Below are 12,594 nucleotides of genomic sequence, written 5' to 3'. Positions count from 1 at the left end.
AGGGAACATCCCTGTTCGGTAATCATTGTGCAGTGTCTGTTCAACTGTAGCCGTAGCATCTGCATAGTTTCACCATTATACCATACTTTGTCTGCAGCATATGAAATAGGCAACGTTGGCTGAGTCAATGAATATCTGCTGTGCATGTGATGGGTGGTGTCCCCATGTGTAATGGTAGTATCCATGTCGGTGATCTAACATGTCTTGCAGTGGTTGCCATGACAGGCTGTACGTGATTGATATTATCCTGAAGGCTGGGTAGTTTGCTGCAGACATCGGTCTGTTTAAGGCTTGGTGGTTGTTCAAAGGCGAGAAATCGGGGTGTGGGGAAGGTCTTGTCAAGATGCTCATCCTCACGTTGCAGTCTGCAAAAAACACAGTTTCTCTGTTCCTGGAGCTGTATGAATGTCGATCTTATCCTGCATCTGTCTCCTGAGGAGGTCATTACACTGTTTTTCACTAAGGCAGATCAGAACTGGTGATCGATGAGCTGAGCATCGTATCCCATTCTTATCAGGGCATGTTTCACAATTTCAGGTGTCCATGTTCCTCCTCATCCAAACAAATCCTGCATATGCGTAGGGCTTGTCCATACAGGGATGGCTTATTTTTTAAAGAAAGAAATAGGTGCAGGGTGGAAAGTGAAGTGCAGCATCATGAGGTTATCCATAGTGAGGAACTGAAGTGTCCATCTTTGATGGAGATGTGTATCCAAGAATGAGACTGATTCCAAACAGTAGTCCATAGTAAGTGATATCAATAAGTTTCATCCCACCATCAGACTCATCATGGACCACTCTTCAGAATCAGTCTCATTCTTGTACACATTCAACTCCTTCAAGGACAGACACCTCAGTACCTCACTCTACCGCAAGCCTACAGGTAACCTCATGATGCTGCATTTTGAGCTTCCACCTTAAACATATTAAAAAAGCCATCCCCAGCCTTACGCATCCACAGAGTCTATTGTGATAAGGGGGGATGTGATGGACACCTGAAAGTATTAAAGGATGCCCTGGTAAGATCAGGATACGATGCTCAACTCATTGATCACCAGTTCCGGCGTGCCACAGCAAAAACCCGCAACGACCTAATCAGGAGACAGACATTCTACAACCAATAGAGTACTCTTCATTGTCTAGTACTTCCCTGGAGCTGTGAAACTATGCATGTTCTTCACAGACTGCAACACAGTATCAATTAGGATCAGCATCTCACTAAGATCTTGCCTATGCCTCCACTTCTTGCCTTTATACAATCACGAAACTGGAAACAGACCATTGTTCGCAGCAGACTGCCCAGCCTTCAGGACAACATCGACCACACCATATAACCCTGTCATGGCAACCATTGCAAGACATGTCACATCATCAACATGGGTACTACCATTACTTGTGTGGACACCACCCACCACATGCACAGCAGGTACTCATGTGACTCAGACAATGTTGTCTCTCTCATACACTGCAGGCAAAGATGTCCTGAGACATGGTATACTGGTGAAACCAAGCAGACACTATGACAACAGATGACCAGATGCTCCGTAATGATGCTCCTTCTCAGTCGGGGAACACTTCAATGGTCGAGGACATTTGGCCTGGGACATTTGGGTGAACATCCTCCAAGACAGACTTCAGGATACACAACAACGCAGAACCACTGAGCAGAGGCTGATAGCCAAGTTTGAGACCGATGAGGATGGCCTCAACCGGGATCTTGAGTTCATGTCACACTACAGGTGACCCCACCACACCATACACACTCAAACACTATCACAGAACCTCTCACATATACATGCTCTTCTCACATATATACACATACTCAAGGCAAATATTCCATTACATTAATGCTCGCGCTCTCTCTCTCTCTCACACACACACACACACACCCTCATACACACAAGTCTATGGGTGAATTTGCATTTACATTTTACAGTGTTCAAAAAGCAATCAGCCCATGTGACATTTTTAAATTCCTACTTTGGAAACAACAACAGTCTGACTCCAGGTTGGGACAGGACAGACTCTAACCTCACACCTTTAATGCATTGTCTTTAATGCATTTTAATTAATATACTGATAAGACCTCAAGTTATCTCAGGGAGGCAAATTCTGGGATATACATATTAATCAATCGAAACCTGCATCATCATCATCATTCTAGGTGATTGCAAATTTAACAGCTATCTAGGTTTTTTTAATTCATTGCATCAGTTATATGATACTTTGATCTTCTTCTAAATTCTGTGCACGACGTATCTGCCCCACTCACCATCTGACAAGGGGGCAGTGCTCCAAAAGCTTGCATTTTCAAATAAACCTGGTATTGAGTGACTTCTTACTTATATGATACAGCAGCTCTTGGCACCAGCTACACAATGAGCTGAGGTCAGGGGAGATCAAGGACACAACCTAGACAGACTTTTTCCTGCCTGGGGTGTCTTCCCAGATCTGATACCCTTCACTGCAAACCCAATTTTCACTCACCAACAGTCCCTGCAGCATTCCTTGGCCTACTGATCATCATGGTATCTACTGTAATACAAAAAAAAATCCAAGCTCTCACAAATACACATTCCAAACCAAACTTATATATTAAAAGATGCAGAAGCACAAACAAAAGTCAACTATACACCCTATACATTCCCTTTGTATCAGTTTTCCAGACGCACCTCTGCATCCTGTAAGTGGAAAGGAAGTGTGCCGGAGAGTGTCATTCAATCTGGGTGGTGTGTATTCACGGTTGAATAGCCAGCAGTATTTGTAAGCCATAAGGTGTTGATGTGAGATTTGCTACTGTACTAAATTCAGAAGGGTGCCAAGTCCTATATTATGATATTCTTTCTTCTAATACTTCCCAAGTTGGATTCACATCCAACATATACTGCCAGCACATCACACCTGGATCCTAATTGATAGAAATTGCTGATAATAAGAGTGATAAAAGCATGGTGATCTGAGCACTGCACACAGCTTGTAATATAGTTGATAGGATAAGGCATTTTAAAGACACTACACCGACATTTACTACTCATACGAGATCACTAAAATTCTTCCAACCCAATATCTAGGCCTTTAGTACATGACGCCTGGCATTAACTTTCATGGCTACTTGTCCCCCTCTGCCTGCCTGTCTGTCTGTCTGTCTGTCTGCAGGACTTGCTGACCTCCCTAAGAATGCAGAAGATGTTTGCTTCTTTCCACTTTCTTTAAAGCTTCGTAAATTTAGCATCTAAATGTCCTGCAGCCCACTGTGTCCTACCTTGTGCCCATTCTTTCTTCTAATGTTTGCCAGGTTGGATTCACGTTCTACATGACTGCCAGCATCTCAGCTGCTCCAGCCTCAATGCACTTTCAGAGATGCACACAAGCTTTAAGCAGTGTTGGGTTGCTCAAAGTGGTGTCAACCACTCATCAAATTGGTCCCTGCTAACGCATTCAGACAAATCAACAGCACTCTTAGTGCTGTCTTGAACTAAAATCACTCAAATTAGCAAGTAGCATGTGCTTGACATGTTGGCTGCATTGCAACATACTGACATGGGCTAATTGCATATCATGACCACTGTAGCTACAAATGTTGTAGTACTTCACATGAATCTCTGTCCTTTCCCATAATAATATTTGTGGGTGGCACAGTGACATTGTGGGTGGCACGGTGGCATAGTGGTTAGCACTGCTGCCTCACAGCGTCAGAGACCCGGGTTCAATTCCTGCCTCAGGCGACTGACTGTGTGGAGTTTGCACGTTCTCCCTGTGTCTGCGTGGGTTTCCTCCCACAGTCCAAAGATGTGCAGGTCAGGTGAATTGGCCATGCTAAATTGCCCGTAGTGTTAGGTAAGGGGTAAATGTAGGGTATGGGTGGGTTGCGCTTCGGTGGGTCGGTGTGGACTTGTTGGGCCGAAGGGCCTGTTTCCACACTGTAGTGTAATGTAATCTAATCTAATATTATCTTGTGTTTGTAAATGGAAATTTACAAAAAAACTTTGGTTTTCTAGAAAATCATTAGCTTAATTAAAATCAACATCAACATTAATATAACATCCAAAACTGATCTTTAACTTTAATATATACCAAGGAAAGACAATTTCTACTTTCACATAAGCACCATGAGACAGGTAAAAAATGATAGATTATTAAAAATAGGACCCTCATATATTCATGTTCCTTACACTGCTTATATCATTACATTACCATAAAAACAGAAAGTGCTGTAAATACTCAACGGATCCAGTAGCATCTGTGGAGAGGGGGAAAAAACATGTAACGGATCAAATATTAACCCCATAGGGTGTGTTTTTGACAGTGGAGACAAAATAAAAGGGGCAATATTCACAATATGGCAGGTGGTTGGGGGTGGGGTAACAGAGTGGGAAGCCTTTAAGAGAGTGTTTTGTTTATCAGGACAACACCCCTCAGAAGACAATTATCCCTTATTTCACTTCCCCACGAATGGGCTTTAAAAGCCACTCATCCATCCTCCTCCCTAAAGTCAACCAACTGTCCCAGCCCAATGCTTCTTACTTACCTGGGTCTGGGGCTCCATGAGGCCCTCATGCTGGGACTGGTTGCTGTCTAGGGAGTGACCACTACTGAGCTGTTATGTTGCCAGGTTTTTAGGCAGCTACAGTCCAATCGGAATAACCAGTATTTCCAAGAGTGTGAGAGTTCCTCCCAGCAAGTGGTGAAATCCTGTTCTGTGTTAAATTTTGTCTGCCCACATTGCTTCTCCCAACTCACTCACTTCCCGCCACCCAACCCAGCCCACTAAGTACATTTCTGCCCATTAAGCCTATGGATTTTCAATACTCACTATATTTTGCTACAGCGTACATAGAACATAGGATTCTTATTGTTTTGACCAGTGTAAAAATAGGTATGAAAATATGCAAGTATCTCAGCCCCCAAAAAATCTGGTAATCTTTACGCACTGTGTAAAATTTGCGAATTAGAGCTAATTGTAAAATTGCACAGAGGAAATTAAATACTGCAGACAATCTCTGTCTCTTCCTGAAAGAATTATTTATAGTATGACTCAGACATAAATTGAAATGAAAGAGTTCAACCAATATGTAAACATGCTAAGCAATGGTCTGTGATTTTGAGATGTAATCAATCTTCACATTGTCCCATTAAAGTCATAAGTTATAATGCCTCTCCTAACCAATCAGATGCAAACATTGTATGTTCAAGAAAGTAATTACACACTTTTGTAGAACAACAGTGGGATTTATCTGGACATATTCAAGAATGAATGTGTTTAATAATGAAAAGATAATTGGTATTGAAGTCATTTAAAACAAAATGAAATCACTTCTGATTTTCCGTTACAAATGTGTATCTTTCTAACAATCTTTTATTTTTGAACTGTGTCTCAAAGATGTAATTAACTCTGCTATAATGGTCCTGTCCATCTGTGTAAATTAAACAATCTATAAACTGGCAGTAAAGACAGATATAATACATCCACACACACAGACGAATTTCAGAGAAATGCTACATCAAGCACAAGCGAAAAATGTAGTTTCTATGCTGCTTTTTGAAATTTATATGTCAAATGGTAGTAGCATCAAAAGTCTGGGCTGAATCATATGGTTCTTGGCAAGTTTGAGTCAAATTAAGTTTAGTGGAGTGTTTCTTGCCATGACCCCAGCAGGTTTTCTTGCCCTATCATACTCGCTGAATTGATTGACGTTTCAGCTCTTGTGATGAGAATCATGTCCAAATTTCTCTCTTCCTCCCCACGCACCCCAATCTTACCATGTGACAGCCAGCTTTCGCCCTCATCTTTACCTCCTGGATTTGATAGGGGAAGATTAGGCCAAACTGTGGATTGACAGCCTCCCCCTGAGTGTACCTCAATGGACAGGAGATCTGGGGTGCTATTTGACTGTGCCAGGCATAGGTTTCTCAACAGTATTACCTCATCTTCGAGCGAGAAAGTGTGGTGGAGGTCACCCTTACGCCGTTGGCCCTAGGATGAGATCAGGGATTGATTGTCACATCTTTCCCACGCTGTTTTAAAAAATTCTCAAGGTCAGGTTCGTAGGAGAGTAGTCTGACACAGAACAAACGACCAAGAGGCGAGTCTGCTAGAATATGGGCATTTTATTCCCCGCAGCGTCGCCACAACGGGTCTGGCTTATACTCACTCTACATGTTACCGGAACTGGGAGCCGTCAGTTCTCGTAGAGCGGTTGCCAACAACCCACGCTCGGCGGTTAAACGTAACCCCGGAGCAGACTCACCGAACTGGAGACTTTTCCAGCTGATATACTCTTTTCCAGATATAAACATTCATGTGAACAGCAGAGCAAGGCTAAAAAACACATTCCATTCTGGTTACATACAGATAAGAAGATTCACACGGGGAGGTGTGTAATAAGATTCACACGGGACTAAGCAACACCTCCATTCCGGTTAGATTCACACATGTATTGGGACATAATTTTTAACCGTTTCACCACACACGCCTGGTTGAATTTGATCAGCGGACTAAGAGAGCTATCAATTCCCTTTGTGTCTCCATGGTGACTATACACTTGAGACTTCTCCCTTTCCTTTATTGCCAGGGTTGGAGGATTTGAGCTACAGGGAGAGGCTGTATAGGCTAGGGCTGTTTTCCCTGGAGCATTGGTGGCTGAGGGGTGACCTTGTAGAGGTTTATAAAATCATGAGGGGCATGAAGATTATAAATAGACAAGGTCTTTTCCCTGCAGTGGGGGAGTCCAGAATTAGAGGGCATAGGTTTAGGGTGAGGGGGGGAAGATATAAAAGGGACCGAAGGGGCAACTTCTTCACACAAAGGGTGGTATGTGTATGGAATGAGCTGCCAGAGGAAGCGGAAAAGGCTGGTACAATTACAACATTTAAAAGACATCTGGGTGGGTAAATGAACAGGAAGAGTTTAGAGAGATATGGGCCAAGTGCTGGCAAACGAGACTAGACTAGGTTAGGATATCTGGGCGGCATGAATGATTTGGACCGAAGGGTTGGTTTCTGTACTGCACATCTTTATCACTGTGTGTCCCTGGAGCAACTCAGTCAGTGGAGATCCTCCCTACGACCAGCATTTCTTGCAGCTGCACAGTCTTCAAATAACCCCACCTGGCACTTGGAAACTCTACTGTGGAAGGATTCAGGAGAGGTGTTGGAGAAAAGGGAGGCTTGTACCATGTTTCTCTGACAGGGATACAGAAGTCCTGGTGGACAGAAGGATTGAGAGGATAGAGGTCCTCTTCCCGGAGGGCCGGCAATGGACATCATGCCACCAGACCATGGCTAGGTCGGTGCCATTTGCAGAAACTGAGCAGCAGAATGGGAAGAAGGTCAATGACTTTGTCTGCTCCTTCGAGGTATGTGTAATACTCTGCTCTCACATACCTATCAATGCCACTGCACCTACCTCCCACCAATTAGTATGCTCTGACATCCCTATCCCTGTTGCATGAGATCGGACTTGTTCTTGGGATGACAGCATTGACATATGAAAAGAAACAGGACTGCTTAGGATTATATTTACTGGAAGTATCAAGAATGGCAGGGGCTTGGTTCACAAAAACCTACAAATTTCTAACAGGATTAGCCAGGATGAATCTGGATGTTCTTGATGACCAGGTAGTGCATTATCACGGATCACAGTCTAGGTATGTGGATTAGGTCATTTAGGACTAAGATGCTGAGAAATTTCTTCACTCAAAGTGGTGAACCTGTTGAATTCTCTACCAGAGAAACCAATTGAGGCTAAAAGATTGGATGATTTAAAGAAGGAGATGTATATGATTCTTAGCGCTAAAGAGATCAAAATGTATAGGGAGAAAGCAGGAACCGAGTATTGAGTTGATGATTAGTCATGATCATATTGCATGATGGAACAAGCTTGAAGGGCTGAATGGCTTACTCCTATTTTGTCCCACATCTTCCCTTCTTGAGTCTCATTATTCCCCATACTCCACACCGATAATCCTGTTATCGCACTATGTCCTCGTTCTCAGAACATTTCAACACTTTCCCACACACACACATCAGTCCTAACAGGTGCACCATTCACTTACACCACTCACATTTGACCTGTCATTACAGGACAAGATCTCCCATTACAGATTTGAGCAATGCTGCAGAGAAAAATTGGTATGGGTAGGGCTCGGAGCTGCTAGATACCCATGTCCTCAGACCTTCCGAGATAAGGATATTTGATATTCAGAGGACAACAGGTACAATATCTGAGGAAATAGGAGAAGAACATTCAGCCTTTCATGTTTGCTTCACCATTCAATATGATCATGACAGAACATGTCCTGACACCTGATTAAGTATCACTTTGCCACTATATGCAACTCTCACACCAACATTATTGTGACTACTAGTTAGAAGGGTATTACTTTAATTAGTGTCTTACAGGTGAACCCATCTCAATGACCAGCCTGTATGAGTGCGCTGAGGCACTGGAGGGACCACAGCAAAGATTGCACCCTGGACCCTATAGCAGCATTGATGATGTACATCTCAGGAGGTTCCATGAACATGCACAGTGAATTCCACACATGACAAGTCTTTTTTGTGGGATGTGTGGTGTCGCTGATTGGAAAACATTTATTGCCCGTCGCTAGTTGCTCTTTGCGAAGCTGTTAGTGAATTGCCTTCTTGAACTGCTGTAGTCTACCTGTACTGGGTTGACCCACAATGCCATTAGGGGAAGGAATCCCAGGAATTTGACCCAGTGACAGTGAAGGAACAGCGATTTATTTCCAAGTCACAATGGTGAGTGGCTTGCTGTGGAACCTGACGATTGTGGTGTTCCAAATAAATGAAAATGACAGTAAGTGGTCCTTTGCCAGTCATTGAACACACACTATACATTACAGGTGCTACAGTAACATGGAACACTGACACATGACAGATGCATATGCCCTTAAAACGAGAACTGCTGCATAGGATGACCAGCAATTGGTGCGACTGAGCCAATTGACAATGTAAGACGTAGCAGTGCAAGGCAACACACGAATGCTATAAGCATGCTGGGAGGCACCATATTATTGCATGCTAGAAAATAAAGGGATCAGCCCTGTTCGGCAGCCTGTCCATGTTGAGGAATGTATTTCAAAAGTAGTCTCACCGACATCATGTACAACCTCAACATGACATCTCAACTTCTACATTTAATGGTCTGAGTAATGAAGGCGAGCGTGCTAAATACCTTCTTAAACACCCTGTCTACCTGTGCTGCAACTTCCAAAGAACTTTGTATCTGAAACCCTGTCTCTGTTCGACAACACTGCCTAGGCCCCTATAACTGTTTGGTAAAATGAACAAGGACAGGACCTAAGTGCAATACCTTGTAGTTATCCAATTTAACATCCATATGCCACTCCTCAGCCCAGTCAAGAAGGAAAGATCACATCCAGACTGAGCCTTGACTGAGTATATAGTTCAGGAAATTTGGAGGTGACTTGAAAATTCAGAGTGGAGGAGGTGGTTTTTGCTTGCTTTTCTTTGACTCAGTTTGTAAGGATTTTAATCAGGATAAACTGAAGCAGAGGATCAGAGGCCCAGCACAAAGGAGTGACATCACAGGAAAACCACAAGTTCACTGGTTGGTGATCTCAAATTAGCAGCTATTACAGTTTACTTCCAGTTTGAAGGTAAATATGGGAAATATTTACAGGTTACAAACTAAAAGTGCAATCTGAAATCAAATAAGAACAGGGTAATTAAAATGCACGATGCTAAGCTAGGCGATATGTGGTAACTCCATAACGTGGGAACTGGTGGATTTCACTGTGGTTCTATGTGAGCATTTGTGTTGCAAGTGTTTGTTGCTTGAGGAATTCCAGCTCAGAGCTGATGACCTGGCATCTGAGCTTCAAACACTGCAACATATCAGAGAATGGGAGAGTTACCTGGATGCTGTGTTTCAGGTTGCAGTCACACCCTTAGATTAACTTTACCAAATGTGGTCGGTAGTCTAATACAGGTGTATGAGCAAGGCAGGTAGAGGGATCCAGAAGGTAGTGCTGAAGGAGCCTTAGTCCTTGAGCTCATCTAAACAGGCTTGAGATTCTTGCTCCCTGTATGGAGGGGAGTGGGGACTGTAGTGAAGATGAGCAAACTTACCATTGCACAGGGAGCTATTCATGATGGGAGAGAAAAGAGAAATGTAGTTGTAATCATGGATAGTATAGTCAAGGGTATAGATATTGTTCTGTGGCTAGGATTAAGAGTCCAGATGGCTGTGTTGCCTGTCTGGTGCCAAGGTTCAGGAAATCTCATCTGTGCTGCAGAGGAACTTGAAATTGAAGGGGAAAGATCCAGTTGTTGTGGCCCATATAGGTACCAACAATATAGGTAGAAAGACAAAAGAGGTTCTGTTGTGGGAATATAAGCAGCTAGTTGTTAATTCAAAAAGCAGAACCAAAATGTAGCCTTAGAATACCCACAGTGCAGAAAGAGGCCATTCAGCCCACTGAGTCTGTACTGATCCTCCAAAGCGTATCCGCCCCAGACCTCCAACATGTCCCTGTAACCCTGCATTTGCCACGGCTAATGCACCCAACCTACAAATGCCTGGACACTATGGGGAATTTAGCATTACCAATCCACCCAACCTCCACAAACAAACCCATGCAGACATGGAGAGAATGTGCAAACTCCACACACAGTCACTTAAGGCTAGGATCCAACCCAAGTCCCTGGCGCTAAGGTTGCAGTGTCAACCACTGAGCCACGAAACACCCTAAATCTCTGGATTACTACTGAGCCACGAGCAAACTAGCAAGGGGTCAACAGGTAAATAAATGGTTTAGAGAGTGGTGTGAGAGAAATGGGTTTGAACTCATGGGACATTGGCACCAGTACTGAGGAATGAGGGAACTGTTCCAATGGGACTGGCTCTGTCTGAAACATGCTGGGACCAGAGACCTGACAAATCGCATAACTAGGGCTGTGGATAGGGCTTTAAAATTAAATAAATAGTGGAGGGGGCGATGGGTGTTCAGTTGTATGGAAAAAGTTAAGTGGGGAGGGCTCAGCAGAGATTAAAGTTTTCAGAATAAGTGACAAAACAGAGTATAGAAAAAGGTTAGGAATCTAACAAGGGATAACGGTGAGAAGAGGATAGTCATTGTAGGACTGATGAGTGTTGTAGTTAAACACAAGCAGTATACAAAACAAGGTAAGTGAGCTTGTAGCGTGGATTGAAATTGGCAAGTACAATGTCAACGTCAATGTCATCGGAAGCATGGTTGCAGGGGATTGTAGCTGGGAACTAGGTATCCAAGTTTACATATCCTATCAAATGGACAGGCAGATGGGCAGAGGGGTAGGTTGCCTTGTTAGTAAGAAAGAAAATTAAAGTCAATAGCAAGAAGTTATATAAAATTGGAAGGCAAAGTAAAACAGAAGCTGAAGGGAGTTTTGTACACACCTCCGAGCAGCAGTCAGGATGTGGGGAAGAATTTAAAATCAGGATAAGATCAGACATGTAAAAAAAGACACAATTACAATAATTATGGGAGACTTCAATATGCAGGTGGACTGGGAAAATCAGGTTGTAAGTGGATCCCAAGAAGAGGAATTCATGAAATGTTTACAAGATGGGTTTTCTTTGGAGCAGCTTGTGACAGAGCACACAAGGGAACAGGCAGTTCCGGATTTGGTGATGTGTAATGAGGCAGACCTGATTAGGGTGCTTAAATGTGAAGGAACCCCTCAGGGGCAGTGATGATAATGTGACTGAATTCACCTTACAGTTTGGGAGGGAAAAGTTGGAATCAAATGTCAAGGCATTACAATGGAGTAAAAGGTAACTACAAAGACATGAGGGAAGAATTGGCCTAAGCTGATTGGAAGGGGAGTTTAGCAGAGGAGACAATGGAGTAGCTTTGGCAGGGGTTTCTGGGGGTAATTCAGAAGGCACAGCAGAAATTCATCCCAAGGAAGAAGAACTACACTAAAGGGAGGATGAGGTAACTATGACTGGCAAGTGAAGTCAGGGATAGCATTAAAAAAAAGAAAAAACATACATTGTGGAGAACATTAGTGGGAAGCCTTTAAAAATCAGCAGATTTTTTTTAAAGTGATAAGATGGGAGAAGATGGAACAGGAGAGTAAACTAGCTTATAAAACATTGAACTACTGGAAAATGAGGTTGTAGTAGTAGTAATTGGGAACAAAGAAAGGGTGGAGGCACTTGAATGAATTAAATGAATAGGTACTTTGCATCACAATTCACTGTGGAAGACAAACAGGAGACCAGAACTTGAAGATAGTCAGGAGGCATGGAGGAGTGTGATGATCATCACTAAGGTGGTGCTGCTGGGGAAGCTGATAGACACGAAGATAGATAAATAACCTGCACATGTGCGTGCAATTCTGGTCTCCTTCCTATCGGAAAGATGTTTTACATAGATTATAGATTACTTTACAGTGTGGAAACAGGCCCTTCGGCCCAACAAGTCCACACCGACCCGCCGAAGCGTAACCCACCCCTACCCCTACCCCTACATTTACCCCTTACCTAACACTACGGACAATTTAGCATGGCCAATTCACCTGACCTGCACATCTTTGGACTGTGGGAGGAAACCGGAGCACCCGG

The sequence above is a fragment of the Chiloscyllium plagiosum genome, chromosome 5 (assembly GCF_004010195.1).
Source record: "Chiloscyllium plagiosum isolate BGI_BamShark_2017 chromosome 5, ASM401019v2, whole genome shotgun sequence".
In the NCBI taxonomy this organism is placed as follows: domain Eukaryota; kingdom Metazoa; phylum Chordata; class Chondrichthyes; order Orectolobiformes; family Hemiscylliidae; genus Chiloscyllium; species Chiloscyllium plagiosum.
The sequence above is the reverse complement of the archived record's forward strand: the minus strand, read 5'-3'. Positions refer to the sequence as shown.